At 36.8% G+C, this 18217-nt stretch overlaps 1 protein-coding gene and 1 pseudogene across 1 annotated transcript in view; both read left to right on the top strand.

Annotated features, from left to right (window-relative positions):
- The window catches only part of Itgbl1 (integrin subunit beta like 1), a 246366-nt gene that overhangs the window by 190219 nt on the left and 37930 nt on the right, over positions 1-18217 (top strand). The window lies entirely within an intron of this gene.
- Positions 13257-13353, top strand: LOC116914147 (annotated as a pseudogene).

Genomic DNA, 18217 nt, shown 5'->3' with positions numbered 1-18217 from the left:
CCAACATGGCCTCTTGTTCAGCATGAGTTCATTGTCTAAGTTGAGGTCTGGGACATGGTGATGAGCAGGGAGAGGACAGTGAGAATAGTGTAGGAGACCATTGAGAGACTGGAGGGGAGAGTTCTGTAGGCAGGCAGCTCAACTGTTCTGGTTGGGTTGGCATGTTCTTCTGGCTGGAATAGCCTGCTCTTCAGCAGGGAATATTTGCCCTAGTTGGTGACTGGGACACAGCAACCAGTTAGTACAGTAATTCTAAGGAATCAGTTATTGTTACTATGACTAAGTCACACATCCAGAAAACATATTCCCATCATTGTGTAAGCAAGTGTCTCTTTATCCTGGGTGTACATGGAAATACCATATGGGGCTATCTAGCTTAGGAAACATATTTCTAAGACTTAGTATTGCACTTTTTACAATGCTACAGAAGTATTTTTTACTAATCTAATGTTAATCAATGGTTAATTTTATTGAGGAAGCCTTAGATCTAGATCTAAAATAAATCCTTTCTTGTGTTGCCCCAATTTATTAGCACATTTTTACATGTAAATTCATTTTAATTAAGCGTCTTTTATATTTGTTTTTTGAGAATTTCATATATGAATATATTTTTGCATTATTTTCCCTATCTTCTTCCCTCCTCCTACCAACTCTTCCAGACTTTCTAATTTACCTCAAATTCACTACATTTTATTCTTTAATTAGTATTGCTGTGTGTGTCTGCATGTGTGCATGTGCATGTGTAAGTGTGTGTATATAAATTTACAAATACAACATACTGAGTTCATTTAGTGTTGCTCATGGACTTAAATGTCAGGGATGATGGATTGGGACTGTATAACCTATCATGGAGCTTGTCCTTGGAGAAAGACTATTCTCCTTTTCTCAGCAACCATTAGCTACCTACAGCTCTAAATCTAGCTTTATATGGGTTTGGGATATCATGGTATTTTCCTTATCCATATTGGCATATCAATTTGTGTTACTATTTTTCAGAAGTAGAATTAGACTTTATTTGAAAGGAGAATTCAGGGTAATATAATATATTAACATAAAGGTGAAAGAACGAAAGCATATCTAATAAAAGTAAGTCCGAAAAGCATTTATTTGTCATTAAACATGGCTTTAGAGTGTTTTGAGTGTCTAAGTGAAATGTACCAGCCATCTTTTAGAAGCTCAATTCTTCCTCTTCTTTTTTTTTGCATTTTATTGACTATTTTATGTATTTACATTTCAAATGTTATTCCCTTTCCCAGTTTTCCCCTCTCCCATTCCCCCTCCTCCTGCTTATATGTGAATGCTCCCCCTCCCACCTACCCACATCCTCCTTACCACCTTGCCATTTCCCTACACTGGGGAAATGAGCCTTCACAGGACCAAGAGCTTCTCCTCCTATTGATGCCAGACAATGTTGTCCACTGCTACATATGTGGCTGGAGCCATGGGTCCCTCCATGTGAACTCTTTGATTGGTATTTTAGTCCTTGGGAGCTCTGGGGGAGCTGGTTAGTTGATATTGCTGTTCTTCCTATGGTGTTACAAACCCCTTCAGCTCCTTCAGTCCTTTCTCTACCTCCTTCATTGAAGTCCCTGTGCTCAGTCTAATGGTTAGCTGCAAGCATCCTCATCTGTATCAGTAAGGCTCTGACAGTTCTTCTAAAACAAAGTTAATGACATAATCTTTAAATAGTTTGACAGAAACAAAATGAAATTCAATATAAGGAGATGTAATAAGTTATTATCTTATAAAAGCTAAGGCATCCTTTTTATGATCACTACATATGGTGTTTGCTGCAGGTTGGCGTTGCCCTTAAGTGACAGTACTTTAAATGCAAAGGGGAGATGCACCCTACTACTTTTAGATATGGCCTTAGTATTAAATACTTGAAATATTCCAGGATTTTTAATATTTGTTAATCTGCTTTATTAAAAACAAACAAAATACCTTTGTTATTATTTGATATAGGGAGCATAGCTTTAAACAAACATTGGAAAATCATAATTGTCAATCACACTGGCCTATTTTCCTCAAGGAAAGGAAATAAATGATGTCTATTCACTTGGAATGCCAGAGTGAAAAGTGGTCAGTCAACTTAGTGATTATTTGCTATTCTGCTAGGAACCAGCCTCCACCTGAATTCATCCAAAATCCTGAGGAATGTTGAGGCCCAAATTCTTCAGTGAATAGAACACAACCCTATGAATGAAGCCCATGTACTTTATCGTCTTCATCAATAGAATCTATGTCAATGCTTATTACAGATCATTCCTTTAGGCCTTAGCCTGTTTATCAATCAATAGATTTCTTATCGTAAAGGTCACAGTTCGCAAGTTTTACTATTTTTAAATGTGTAAGAAAAAACAAAAGGTCAGGTTCTGAAAATATGAACTAGTGTTTGTAAAGATGGCACTGTCCTTGGTTTCATCCTTCACCGTCTGTGGATCAATTTTTCCTGCTTGTTGGGGTGTATTTTGGGAGGGGATGAGGTCCCTAACAATTTGAATAATTATTATCAAACACAAGCAGAAGTAGAAGTCAAGATCACTCAGCTATTTGAATTGATGAAGTTGTATTTTTTTCTTTTAATAATCAACTGAGATTCTAATGTTGCCTATTGCATTATCAGAGTTCTCTAGAGTGACAGAAATTATGGGTAGTCTCCATAACTTAAGGGGATTATTAATGACTTACAGTCTATAGTCCAACTCTCCAATAATGGAGCAGAATCTGTGAATGGAAGTCCAAGGATATAACAGTTACTCAATATCAAAAGGCAAGCAGATGAAGAAGAAAGCATCTTTCTTCTTCCAATGTCCTCATGTGTCTCCAACAGAAGGTTTGGCCCAGATTAAAGGTGTGAACCACCACACCTGGATCCAGGACTTGCTTTGTCCCAGATGATCTTGAATTCAGAGATCTCCTTGCTTGGGATTCATAGCCACTGTGCCTCTAGTTCTCGATGCCAAGATCCAGGTCAGAAACTTGTATATCCCAGATTCAAGATCAGGATCACAAGTGAGCCTTCCAATTCTAGATTGTAGTTCATTCCAGATATAGTCAAATTGACATCCAAGAATTGCCACTACACCTATTTTAGATAAGTGATTTGTACATGTTTGTGTGTGTGTGTGTGTGTGTGTGTGTGTGTGTGTGTGTGTGTGTGTGTGTGTATGCGGAGCATATATGTGGAGGTAAAAAGACAATATATAGGATTCTTCTTCTTCCTCCTCCTCCTCTACTACTATTACTACTACTACTACTACTGCTGCTGCTGCTGCTGCTGCTGCTACTACTACTACTACTACTACTACTACTACTACTACTACTACTACTATTACTTTTTCTTCTACAATGTCTGTTCCTGGAATTAAACTCAGCTCCTTGGGGATTTGCTGCAAAAACCTTTACTCACTGAGCCATCTCTTCTGCTCTTGGTTTGCACTAGTCCTTTGGAACATTAAAAAAAAAAAACAATGGACATGAAAAAAGGAGAAAATCCTTAAATACCATGTTCGTTACAAGTTGATGAACTGCTTCTAGTAAAAGATTGCCTGTAACCTCCTCAGATTATATTTCCACTTCTCTCATGGTCCCATACACAAGCTTCTTTTTTCCTCAAGTCAGGATACCAAGTGGCTGTTTACATTAGAAAGATGGTGTTTTAAGTATTCATTTTAAAGGTGATAGTCAAAAATGGAAAGGTGATGTGTTCTAAATTAATTTTGACATCTCATAGATGTTTATATTCTATATTTCCCCTGGTGGTCAACAGAATCTTAAAACCAAATATTTTTTGTTCTAAAATTGTAGAGTAAAGTGATTTGAATAAGCACTCTTTGAACATACTGAAAACATTTCAAAAGAAGCAAAAATACACATATGCCATTGTCATTTGGAGTTGGATGAGTCATCTCCAAATGATTTCATTTGGAATAAAATCTAGCCAGTTATTTAAATTACAGCCCTCAAAAATTCTTGAAATCACTATACTTTCAAATATTTTTTCAAAGTACTCAAATATTTACTTTAAAGATTTTTTCTATAACCAACTGGTTTACTACAAATGCAAGATTTCAATTGGAGTTTTAAATATAAGGAAGCCTTTTCTCTTTCATTTTAAATGTATTTTGTCATGCCTTAGTCTTCATTATCATGCTCAAAGCCTCTGTTTCTAATTACATGGTGTCATTCTTTTCATTCTTTAGCCTTTTACAGCATTTTGTTTTCATTTTTGAAATGTTCTGTGCTTGCCTTGACTCTAAAAGACATTAATGCAATTTCCTTTAAACTTCAGATCATCCAATTACCAGAATAGCACTATGTAGACAACACATGAAAAAAAATGACTCATCTGTCCATTTTCTGTCTTTTGTTTTCTTTCCTGATTGAAGAGTTCAATAAATTGCTTCAGCTCATAACGACTATAAAAGTTAAATACTATTTTTATCCATTCAGCTGGGTTTTAAATGCAGCATGTGGACCCATCATTTTGTCATGGGCAGAAACTCTGAAGATTCTTGACAGCTTATAATCTTCTTTGCTCATATTCGCAAGTGAAAATGAGTGTATTTGAAGGCAGGAACTTTACACACTAATTTTTGAATCAGCTTTCAAAAAGACAACAACTCGAAGATAATCAGTGCACTCTATTCTTTAAAATGACATTTGGCCAATGAGTATATAGGCAACACAAATTTATTCCTTAGTCCGTTATAGTAATGTCTGCTGCATTTATACTCCTTAAAGTTTATGTATTTACTTTTAAATGCATATTTCACCTCTTCAAATGAAATTATAGACTAAAGTGGAATTTAACCATTTATCTCCACAAGCTTATGCCTTATTGTGTATGAATTACTATGATATCTTAATGAATAATTGATGACTATCTGATTGGTTGAATAAAATCTAGAGTTATTTGGTGTGTTTAATTTTGCACTTATGCTACTACCAAGCACATACCATCTGGGGTGTTTTTGATGACTTACTTGGCAATCACTGTAGGACTTTCCACTACAAGTCTTTTTGCCAGTAAAGATATCTTCTTTTCTTTTTAAAAAATTTTCCGTTTATTGAAAAGTTTTTCCTTACATAATAAATTCTGAAATAATTTTATTGTTTGGTCACTGGAATATGAGAAACTGTGCTAAAGGACTACAGCATTTAAGGAGGTTGAAACCCACTGTGCTAGAAGAAAACAACTCAACCTAAACAATTTAATCACACTAAAGAAAACACAGGGAATGAATAATCCCAGACTAGGAATGCAGCCTAAGGCCATGTTTCTGACCAAGATGGCTGCATCTCTCACTTGGATAACTTGGGGAAGCTGGCCCTGAGGGCATAAGAGCATAAGAGCCAGTGGGGTGGCTTCACCAGCTCCTCACCAGCTGCAGCATTTACGAGAGCCAGTCCTGGACCTCACCTGGGCACCACAGTAGAGTTAGATTTGGTAGTAGAGACAAGGGTGAGCCTCTCTGGGTGTGGGAGAGCTGGAGAGCTGGAGAGCTGGCCTCACCCCTTGCCAGCTGTTGTACTCAGGTGAGTTGGCTATACTCTCCACCTCAGTAGTGGAAAGCTGTCAGCCTGATGAACTCAGCTACCACCCAGACCCAGATCCAGGACTTTGAGTTGGCCACCCCAACATCTGCACCATCTATGAACTGCTGGAGCATGTGAAGAGGCCAGTTATTCAGAATCAAAGCTGCAAGAGCTCTAAGACACAGGACAACAACAGTATATCTGAGAGGAGTCCCAGTGAGGATCTAAAATTGATGGTGTATTGGAAGCTAGAGGCCTCAAACAGACCAATAACTCACTGCAATGAATATTTGCAAGAAAAGCTGTTTGAGCAAAGGAGTAATAGTGTGTGACACATTGTTATACTTCCAAAGTTTTTCTTTTCTTGTTTTTTTTTGTTTGTTTGTTTATTGAGGGGCTAGAGGTTGCAATGGTGGAGAGATTTGAAGGACAGGGAGATGAGTGGGATGGGGGGGGCATGATGAAAAATTCACTAAGAATTAGTAAAACAGTTTAAAAAAATTCCTCAACTAGCAAATCAAAAGAGATGAAACATGCATACACACACCACCACCACCACCACCACCATCACCACCACCACCACCATCACCACCACCACCACCACCACCACCACCACCACCACCACCACCCAACATTACAAACTACAATAACAACATCAAAATAACAAGAATCAAAAAATACCACTTATTGTATCTCTCAATATCAATAGTATTAATTCCTCAATAAAAAAGACACAGATTAACAGAATGGAAGTAAAAACAGAATCTATTCTTCTGCTGCATGAAACCCCCCCCAAAAAAAAAAACAGAAAAACACCCTTTTACATCAGGAATAAATGATACCTTAGGTTAAAAGAATGGGAAAACAATATTCCAAGTAAATAACCTTAAAAAGCAAGCCTGTGTACTCTAAAAAGCAAGCTATTTTAACATCTGACAAAATATACTTCAAACCAAAATTAATCAGGAGAGACAGAGAATAACTCTATACAGTCACGAAGAAAAAAATCCACCAAGAGGGCATTGAAATTCTTAGCATCTATGCAGCAAACACAAGAGTACACAAATTCAGAAAAGAAATAATCAGCAGCTTAAATCAAACTTTGTCCCTCAAACACTGATATTGGGAGACATCAATACCTCAATTTTGCTAACAGACAGGTCATCTAGACAAAAATTAAACAGAGAAGTGCTGTAACTAACTGACTTTATAAACCAAATGGACCTAACCTATATTTATAGAGCACTTGACCAAACACAAAAGATTATAATTTTTATCAGAATCTCATGGAACTTTCTCCCCAACTAAAAACATACTCAGACTCAAAGCAAGTCTTAAAAAACACAAATACAAGTTACCCAAGTGAGAGATGCAGCCATCTTGGTCAGAAACATGGCCTTAGGCTGCATTCCTAGTCTGGGATTATTCATTCCCTGTGTTTTCTTTAGTGTGATTAAATTGTTTAGGTTGAGTTGTTTTCTTCTAGCACAGTGGGTTTCAACCTCCTTAAATGCTGTAGTCCTTTAGCACAGTTTCTCATATTCCAGTGACCAAACAATAAAATTATTTCCATTGCTAGTGTATAACGGTAATTTTGTTACTGTTATGAATTATAAATAGTTGATATTCAGGAAAGGGGTTAGGACCCAGAGGTTGAGAAATAGTATTTTACTGCCTTTGTAGATAGGTATTGTGACACAAGCCATCTAGGAAAGGCTATAGTCAGCAAGTGAGTTTCTAGGAGAGGGCCCACCATTTTGAATGGATTTGATTGGTGCACTCTGGAGGAACACAGCTCAGAAACTTTATCCTAGGATTGCTTTTCGCTGCTTATAAGTCTTTTCTGCCACTATCACATTCCCTAATGATTCTTAGGCATCAGTTTACCGTATTAGGCAAATTTTCTTCAGATCAACATGAAGATGAACTTTTATAAATTAAAGCTATTTAGATGAATTAATGACTTCATAGCATTCCTGATTTGATTTGAATAATTTTAGGAAGAAAGTTTAAGGAGATGGTTTTAGTTGTTTTGCCAGAAAGATATAATAAAGTTAGAATCAAGAATAGAATTTGCCCCCTCATAGAATAGTAAGTAAAGACTACATAGTAAGGAATACAATGAGCTTTCATAAATTGCATTAAGAAGAGAATTAGGCTTGGGACAAATTTGTTAACAAGGAAAAACATTCATTCTAGGTCAGGTCAAAGAATGAAGGCACAGATATGTACTATAATAAAGCAAGGTCATGTGAAAATGTTGCTTTGAACTTACAATGAGCTTACAGAATGAAATGAATGCTTTGAACTTCCTATCGACATCCTCCTGTAAATCCCCTTCTGTGTAACATTTTATCTATGAGGTAATTTTATAGAGAACTTTTGTCTATGAAGGTGAGTTTGGGACTTGGCTCCATCCCCCATATATATATGTTTGTCTATATGTATGTATATACATATGTATTTAGGTATATGTATATGTATGTAAGTAGTATGCATGTGCATTTGTAAAGCTAATGAAACAGGTGGTTGGTTGGGTCCATGCAAGGTGTATGTGAGTGCGTGGATGTGTGTGTGCATATGTGTGCATGCGCGAGTGTGCCTGTGTGTCTGTGCCTGACTTTCTTTTCTTTTCTCTCTAGCTCAAGAAGAGTTAGCAAGCTCTGAATCTTTAGCCTGGTCAGTAAGGAGCCCCTGAGTCAGTGATAAAAGAGTCCAGATAAATACATCTATTTTTTCTAATCCCCTCCTGCTATCATTAAGAGTTAAATTGTCAGAGCCAGCAGCTTTCCGACACAGAACATCAAAGAGTTAAGGAAAAGGATAAATTGCCAGGAGTAAGCAGCCTTAGGCCATGAAATCACTGACTCCATACCCTTCAGCTGTTTTCCTCAGGGAACTAGATTCCAGAAGTCCCCCAGTAATATTGCTTAAATTTGGCTTTATTATAGAATGCCTATTTTCTTCAGACATTGTACTGAAAGTTTTGCTAGATACAGAAGTCTGGGATTGCATCTATGGTCTCTTAGAGTCTACAGAACATCTGGCAAGGCCTTTCTAATTTTTTAGAGTCTTTATTGAAAAAAAATCAGATGTTATTCTAGTAGGTATGCTTTTATATACTACATGGTCTTTTCCCCTTGCTGCTTTTGATATGATTTCTTTGTTTTGAATGTTTAATGTTTTGATTATTATATACTGAGGAGAATTTCTTTTCTAGTCCAGTATGTTTGGTGTTCTGTATGCTTCTCGTACCTTGATAGACATCTTCTTCTTTATATTGGAGTAATTTTCTTCCATGATTTTGTTGAAAATATTCTGAATTTTGACCTGGGTTTTATCTCTTTCCTCTATTCCTAGTATTCTTGTACCTTGATAGACATCTTCTTCTTTATATTGGGGTAATTTTCTTCCATGATTTTGTTGAAAATATTCTGAATTTTGATCTGGGTTTTATCTCTTTCCTCTATTCCTAGTATTCTTGGTTTTAGTCTTTTCCTAGTGTCCCAGATTTATTAGATGTTTTTCTTCCAGGATTATTTTCTACTTAACATTTTTGACCAAGATATCCATTTATTCTATTGTATCTTCAATGCCTAGGATGTTTTTCTTCCTCTTCGGTATTCTGTTAGTGAGGCTTGCCTCTGAATTTCCTATTCAAGTAGCAAAATTTTTCATTACCAAATTTTCTTTGGTTTGAATCTTCCTTATTGATTCTATTTCTACTTTCAGGTCTTTAGCTGTTTTATTCATTTCCTTTTTCTATTTGTTTGTGTTTTCATAGATTTCTTTAAATTATTCATTTTCTCTTTAAAGACTGATATCACATTCATGAAGGCTATTTTCAGGTCTTTGTCTTGTGCTTCAACTCAGGACCTGCTGTGGTAGGGATGCTGAGCTCTAGGGGAGACACTGTCTTGAGTGTTGATGATTGTGTTTTTACACTGGTATCTAGGGATCTGTATTTGAAACTATTATAATTCTAGGTGCTGATATCTAGTCCTATCCTTGTTGGGTTTGTGTTGTGAGAGAAAGAGAGCAAATATGAAACTCGGCTGGTCTTCTGGTTTCTCTGTGAGGCTTGGCTGGCAAATTACCAGGGAATGGCTGCTGGTGTCATAGGCTGGGATAATGAGATGAATGGTAGGGGGAAGGGAGGTTGAAAAATAAGTTTCACACAGGATTCATTGGAAAATGGAGTCAGAGAGAAAGGGTAGATTATAGTGTGTTTTCTGCTACAGAGCTAGGGATGAGACCAGGTGATTGAATTTGGAGAAAAGGAGGGGTAAGTAAAGATTTGTAGTTAACCTCTCTTCTTTCTGGAAAGACCTGAGTGGTTTTCAGATTTCCAGGAATTCCTGCTACTGTTGGGAACCACAGTAAATGAAAGAATGGGGAGATGATTTGAAATGGAAGATTTTTATGAACCATTGGAAATAGGGGTAGGGGAGAAAGGAGGCTGCAACAGGCTCTCTTCTGAAAATCTGTTGATGAGACTGGAGTATTGGATTAATGGGAGCAGAGGGTTAAGTGAAATTTTTCAGTTATCATACCAGCTTTCCTGAGTAAAGAAATTTTCATGTCTTCTTGTTCCTGTCTTCTGGATATAATCATCGCCATTGTTTCAGCGCACCTCCTAACTAGAATGTAAGCCTAACAATATCAGGAGGTCACAATGTCACCATCCTTTAAATTTTATGATGTCCGACATAGACCAGAGATTGAGTGCTTGTATATATAATGACAGAGTGATGAAAAATGCAGTAGTATGCAATGAATATCCAATGATGGCTAGGAAATAAGTGTATCAGTTTAATAGTAATTTTAAAACACTAAAAAATCATGTGTGTAGTAAAGTTTTAAAATGTTCATATTTTAAAGATGTGTGTTGGGAAGGCCTGTGTGTTCCATGGTAGACATGTGGAAATGTGTGCCTGAGGACATATTCGCCCTCATATTTCAAGGATATTACTGGATTCATATGCATGTCTTGGGGAGGAAAAAGTGAAATAATGTAAGCAAATAATATTCATTTGCCTTGTACAGAAAGAATGTAAATTCCTTAAAGAAATTTACAGTTGCCCCATCACTGGCTGCCCATTTTTCTCATTTACTTTTGCTGTGTCCAGAAGAATGGTTGCCATCTTCCTGTGCACCAGGTTTTTACAATACAGTTTTTATTTGTATGTATTTTGAACTTGAATAAAACAAAAGTTTGGTCCCTAGGAAATAAAGGGATCAATGTATAGTTGTGCAGAGTATATCTCCCTTCCTCGGAAAAAATTATCTGCAATCATTTCTTGATTGTATAGGCTCATAAAAATTATCTGCAATAATTCCTTGATGTTACAGGCTCTTACATGAACTGCATCAGGATAAAACCTGAAAGCTTCTATATAAGTACAGCAGGGACTTTGGATCCAGGTACTCTGGAATGAAGCAATATAGGCCAGGCATAGAAATAAACATGCCCACTTCTTGATGTATACAGCAAGTATACATCAGTAAACGAAGTATACATCAGTACAGCAAGAAATACAGTATTGTTTACTTCCTGACAGAATTCCTAAAGAAAGTGAATTTAGAAAAGAATCATAAATGAATCTGTTTTTTCTCTTATTTTATTTGCTGAGATTTCTCTTCACTGTAAGATAATTAAGTGGGGGAAACTGAGTGTGTATGATGAAGGTAAACAGAACTGACTCCATAGTGGCCTCCACTATCCATAATATTGAAGTGTCACTTTGCTATGGACCCTCTACTGTTTCTTTGTATTACCACAGTATAAGCCATTGGGTGTCAGGAAAAGAATTCTTTGTGGGGTAAGGCACTGGGTTCCTTGATTTCCACCTCTTTGCTGAGTTTCTGTATGAATAAAGCCCTAGGGTAACACTCTTTAATGTATAATTTTATGCAATATTTAATTTAAAATAGTTCTTAATATGAAGATATCTGTGGCTTATATGGACGACACATTAAGGATTACTGGAGAGTTTTAACAAATAACTAACTCAGGTGAAAACTCCACTTGTTAAAAATTTAGAGGTATAGTTGTAGGTGATTGCTTGTGAGAAGAGGTAGACTGGCCTGAAACTAGTCATCCTCCTGCCTTGGACTCAAGCATGGTCAATTTAAAGTTTTACATATTAATTAGATGAATGACTTTTACAATAGTTTAGTGTTAGTGAAGATTTGCCATGAAGAACACACTTGTACTGGCTGGTTTTGTGTTTCAACTTGACAGAAGCTGGAGTTATCACAGAGAAAGGAGCCTCAGTTGAGGAAATGCCTCCATGAGACCCAACTGTAAGGCATTTTCTCAGCTAGTAATCAAGGTTAGAAGAGCCCATTGTGAGTGGTGCCAACCTGGACTAGTAGTTTTGGTTTCTATAAGAGAGCAGGTGTGAAAGCCAGAGAGATCAAGTTAGTAAGTAAAATCCTTCCATGGCCTCTGCATCAGCTCCTGCTTCCTGACCTGCTTGAGTTTCAGTCCTGACTTCCTTTGGTGATGAACAGCAATGTGGAAGTGTAAACTGAATAAACCCTTTCCTCCCCAACTTGCTTCTTGGTCATGATATTTATGCAGGAATGGAAACCCTGACTAAAACAACATTCTAGTTTGTTGTTTTATTTGTGTCAGTGTGAACCAAATAACCATAAAAAATTTATACCATAGGAACCAGTAGATTAATTTCTTTTAACTAGTCAAACGTTAAAATGTAAATATTTTATACGTAGTTTTTCCTTTTGAGTTCTAATGTGGAAATATTATTGGATTGCAAATAAAGTTGGATGCTAAGCTACCCTAATATAGAAACAAGAACTGTTCAATGATCAGTGAAAGATATGAGCAACTCTCATGCTCTAACATGGTCTGTTTTCAGTTCAGCCAATGCACATGGCTTCTCTCCTTGTTTCTAGATTCCCTGCTGGAATTACCACCCAGAATAAGAGTCAACAAGGGAAAAGCTGCCTGTACCACCAATACTTGAGGTAGCATATTCATTGAGAGAGGAGGTGTGGGAAAGAGTCAAATATCCAAAGGTACCACATTATGAGGAGAAAAAAAGTTGTCATAAGAAAAAGTAACTAGCATGGTTATTAGAACATTGAACATGAGGTAATCTGGTGAGCTTGGAAGTCAAAATTGAATATCAAATTTGAATTTGAGGGAGTATGGATCCCATTGTCAAAGAAATTGGAGATATGTTGCTATTCAGAGACTGATCAATCCTAACAAAGACAACAGTTTAGTTGTAGTCACCTACTTGTGGATGGCAGAGAAGATATCTAAACTTAAGTTTGGTGTTTACCATAGACTGAGGTCAACAATTGCAAGAGAATCATTGAACAGTCAAGATACTTATAGTGTCCTACATTCAATCACAGTAAGTACGAGTTGAAAAAAACAAACAAGGCAAAACCCTGCTAAGCCTGTTAAGATATTAGAAACAGACACATGTGTTTCTGAAATGTTTCAATTATCATGTGTGCACAATTACTATTTGAATAAACAAACAGCTTTAGAACTTCAACAGATATTTAGAATCGATGCGAATAAGGTGAGATTTGGGTCATGCAGGAAGAACTCGAGTTAGATTTTAAAGCAGCTTGACCATATGGGAAGAAAAATCATTAAGAATATAGACATATTTAATCGTAAATATTAAAAATCTTTCTTACAAGAAATAAAACTACCGAGAAGTGTTGTCTGCTGTGTCACATGCATATCAAAAGGTGACACAGAGAGATGCTATATCTATATTTAGTGTTCTGACCTGTGAACATCTCAATGATTAGTAATTTATCACTCCTTGAAAAAAGTGAGCTCAAGATGACCATCAGACCTGTGTCGTGGGGTCCAGACAGGGAGTTAGCAGTTTGGTGCTGTGTATGCCTGGGAGAGGGGCAGGCTATACCCAAGATGACCCCTGTCCAGTGCCATAAGGCATGAGCAAGGTATAGCACACCTGATTACTCCTGGCATATCCCCAGATACTCAGAGACCTTGAGCTAAGAAGGTCAAGACTGTTCTCTTGACTCTAAGAAGAGCAAGTAAGTGGTAGAAAAATAGAAGAGAAACAGAAGGACATGTGCACAATATAGAGAAGCAGAACTAGATATTTGAGGGTAGTGAGGAAAATCTTGATGTGAGTAGCTAGAGATGCCACCTGGGACCATGGTGGGGTCATAGCCTGTGCTGACACCTAAGGCCACCTCTGGGTCCCAAAGGCAAGGCAGATGTTCCTGGAATCTGCTGCCACTTGGAGACCTACAGATGTCTGAGGGTGGTACAGAAGTGGCTCCATACCTCGAGTGGACATCATAGGAGAGCCAGCTCTCGTGTCATGAGAGCAGGAGAGCTGACCTAACCAGCTTTAGTACTCCAGAGAGCAGCCTTGCACATTTCAGGAGTTGTGAGTGAGCTGGCCCAGCCACTTGTTGTCTGTTATAAATGTGTGTATCTTTAGATTAACATGTTAGAAATGAGACAACTATCTAAAATTTAAAGATTTTAAGATGAAACATGACTAAAATTATGATTCACATATTTACCTCTTAATGATAATTTCCACTTTTGGAATATTGTTGGCTTTTGTACATCTGCTCATGTCTGTTGTTTATAGTTTTTTAATTTTTATTGAAATTCAAATCTGAAAACATCTGTTTCCCTAACACATATTTTCATTGTGAAATAGGAGAGAATTCAGAACTCCGGGAGGTATCTTTGTTTCAAAGAAAGAGCTCATTGAAGTTCTGGAATCGGAATCTTGAGTTGTGCTTGCATATACAAGAAATTATGTTAAATATTTACTTTTGTATTCTTGATTATTTCTTTTTCAGTTACACTATGGGACTCATATAAGTAAATTCTGCAAAGAAATGATTGCAGAAATTTAAGAGTACCAATCTTGGTTACCTTTAGAATTAGAATTTTTAAAAATTATTTTCAAGGTTGTGGCCTTGTGGATGATATTTCTCATGGGCATCTGCACTTGTTTAGACACGGTCTTTTTCAGTCAAATGAGGTAATGTCTGATCTCCTGCCCACCTTTGCCACAACCTCATTGCAGATCTTTGCCTCCCAGTCTCCTGGCTCCAAGAACATCACAGTTTGTCCTCCAGGTCAATCTTTCCACTGCACCTCCTGTGAGGTTTCATCTATGTATTCTCCAAATTGCTTCCAAGATAATATTGACAAAAATCAAAATTTTATTTTATAACTTTTCAACTTAAGGTTTACAAAGGCTTAGGAATAATTACATTCCTACTGGTCATCTATCACACCCACTTCAATCAGCTTCAACTCGTTGAGGGATCTTTGTTTCAAGAAACTGTGAAAACTTCTTACCTAGAACTCTATTCTACACTTTGATTTTACTCTTATCAAATTGTTCCCTGCCAGGAAGAATGATTTGTTTGCTCTGCCCAGTGAAGTGTCTGTTGCACCAAAAAGAGTGAGTAAGAATGAGAGTGCTAGGGGGAGGAGATTCTATGATGTTATTTTGTTTTGTTTTGTTAATTGCATGTCCTCTGATGTGCAAGCATAATTATCAAGTTTCTCATTAGATAATCAAGTGCCCAAATGTGTTTTAGTTAAAATAAATATACCTGAGGCCTCAAACCACACTTTATGTTTTATTAGATATATACCAATAATATTTGATGTGTCTAAATTTTAAATATATGTAACATGGGGTACACAGAGTCCATTTGTAGTTACAGGCTAAGCAATTAAATGATCGTAAAGGCTGAGGCCAAGTAGTAGAGAGAGATGAGTCCAGACCTTGATCTCACACCACCAAAATAGGGTCTGGAAGAACAAATTTTATTTTCTAAATTAAATAATGTTACTAGTAGCTTTAAAGCAATGAGGGGAAGGTAGTAGACTAATTTTGTTTCCTTTGAAAGGTCACTGGCTATCACAGTGTATGATGCAAAAGTAGAAAAAGCACCAGAGCAGGAACATAATGAAGGCTCAGGAAGGGGGCCATAGATAGGGAGTTGTACAAATGGTATAATTCTTTTTTCCTGGGATCTACTTTGCTAAAAGTTTGTTTTGGTAATTTGAGTCAAAGAAAAGGGATAACTTATTATGAGTTATTAGGTTTGTATGTGTATAATTATAAAAGAAGGAAGGGCTTTGAGGGTCAGTTTAAATAGTAGAGTGAATGAGTATATGTTATTCCAGTTTAGTTCCTCATGACACAAATTGGTAAGACAACTTAAGCACAAATCTGGGAGAGAGTTGCAGACAGACAGGAAGTCCTGAGATTTGATGAGACCAAAGACTGTGTAAAGTTGTAAGTAAACCTTGGTAAAAGGTGATAATTTGAGATGACTAATGAAACCAGGAGGAAAAGATGTGAGGGTTCTCCAGAGAAATTAGGTTGCATTTAGAGCAAGAAGCAAAATGACTCAGAGAAAAGCACATGGTTAAATGTAAACTGTCAAACAAAAATTTCACTCCAAAAATGTCAGGTAGTGCTCCAGGGATGATGGAAGCATGATGCACAAAGTAGAATACATATAAGTTTTTCTTCATGTCGTATGACCTTTGAACTTGGATTTCTGCAAATGATTTTAGTGCTAGTGATGCATGAACAGTGGGTTTGTTCAAAAGCAAAAGAGTTGGGGTTCTTGGCAAAGAGGTGAAAGTTCACCAAAATCCCCTTTCATGTGAAATGCCAGCACACTGCTGCTGTATCCCAGCTGTACTGAGGACATAAAATAGGTGTTTTCTTTTTCTTAACTGTTCTCTTGTGTGGGAGGAGTGGACATATTGCAAAAAGCAGTTGCTAGACATGCCTATGTAAATACGGCAAAAATCTAGGTGGTAGACAAGATAAATTTAGTCAAATTAATGCACTAATAATTTTTCCTCGGGAGATGCAAATTCCTGTTGTAATTCTTTCTCACATATGTAAGCACTTTGATAATACAGCAAAAACACAAGACTAGAAACCAAGTGCCAGTTGGCATACGCAGAAAGAAGCATTGATAACTTTAATATGCTCTTTCTCTGTGGTTAATATTTTATAACTGTAAGCCCAACCTCCATTTCTCTTACTATGAAGTCCATATTAGACTTTGTGTCTTTAACAGCACTTAAAGCAGCAGTGTGTTATCAAGCAAAAACAACCCACCAAACAACAATCATAACAATAACAAAGAAGGTGACATGTTATTGGGATCATGTTGGAAAGTAGTCAGCTAAATGGGAAAAGGTATTCATTTTGATATGAGGTTCCCGAATAACTGTCCATAATGATATAAGAGGTATGGCAGCAGGAAGCAGAGAGAGCGAACAGGAAGTTGGACAAGACCACCAACACTCACAACCACCCCTAGTGACATATTTCCTCTAGCACGGCTGCACCTTGGTGGTGCACCATTAGTTCCATAACTTCTCCAAACTGCCACCAAATAAACTAAGGATTCATATCCTAGAGATGATAAAATTCAATGAAGTTTGTGAATAAACCAGTATTCTTTCTTCACTGGGGAAGAAAGTCAAGTGTTAAGTAAATTGATGTGTACTTGAAATTCTGTTGGCAGGCAGGGCTCAGCAGAATTTGAGCAGGCACTAGAATTACTTGATCACTTTAAGAAACTTCCATATTTGAAGGTAAAGTCAAGCCACAATTCTGGTTCTGAAGAGGAATAGTTGAAGAATTGATTAAATCTGATCTTCAGAGTTCTCCTCACTAGAACAGTTTTCTCAAGTTTAGGTAAATATATGCTGCATTATTTCCTAATAATTACATATGTAGTTCTAGATAAAAAGACAAGATTGGAAATCATTAACAATATTTTTCTCTGAAGTTGAATTTAATTGGGAGAATATTCTGCCCTTTTTTATTGGGTATTTTATTTATTTATAGTTCAAATGTTATCCCTTTCCCAGTTTCCCCTCTGGAAACCCCTATCCCATCCTCTGTCCCTCTGCTTCTGTGAGGGTGCTCTCCCACCTTTCCACCCACTCCTGTCTCCCTGCCCTGGAATTCCCCTACAGTGGGACATCAAGCCTTTCCAGGACCAAGGGCCTCTCCTCTCATTGAAGGAGGCCATCCTTTGGTACATATGCAGTCGGAGCCATGGGTCCCTCCACATGTATTCTTTGGTTGGTGGTTTATTCTTGTATTTTTTCCAGTTTTTACAGTTTATAGTGATCTTTTATTGCTTTAGTATTGTTTACATACTGTGTTAATAATAATTCATGAACTGAACTGTCATTTATACATGCTGAGAGAGGGGAAATCAGTTTTCTCCAATAGTGTGACATTGGATTTATCAAATACTCAAATATTCTAGGGCAGACTTCATGTTCAAGAGTAGTTGAACATAGTTTTTGTTCATTTACCTGTTTAATTTTTTGTCTGTTTGCATTTGTGTGTGTGTGATGGAATTTTTGAAAAATAGAATAAAATAATATACAAGTTGGAAGTCTAGATTAATATATATGTTTAATATGTAAGACTATATAATAAATATTTATATTAAACGAACTTTGAAACAATAAAACACATTTAAGATTCATTGATACTTCTTAGACCAGAGCATTACCAAACTTCTATCTTAAGCATCACAATGATAACTACCTGTCACTAAAGTGGTGATTAAGTACAAGGATAGAAAAAGTGCTTTTTAGACGGGGTAGAAATGATTAATCTCA

This window comes from Rattus rattus, chromosome 12 (genome assembly GCF_011064425.1).
Source record: "Rattus rattus isolate New Zealand chromosome 12, Rrattus_CSIRO_v1, whole genome shotgun sequence".
NCBI lineage: Eukaryota > Metazoa > Chordata > Mammalia > Rodentia > Muridae > Rattus > Rattus rattus.
The sequence above is the reverse complement of the archived record's forward strand: the minus strand, read 5'-3'. Positions and strand labels throughout refer to the sequence as shown.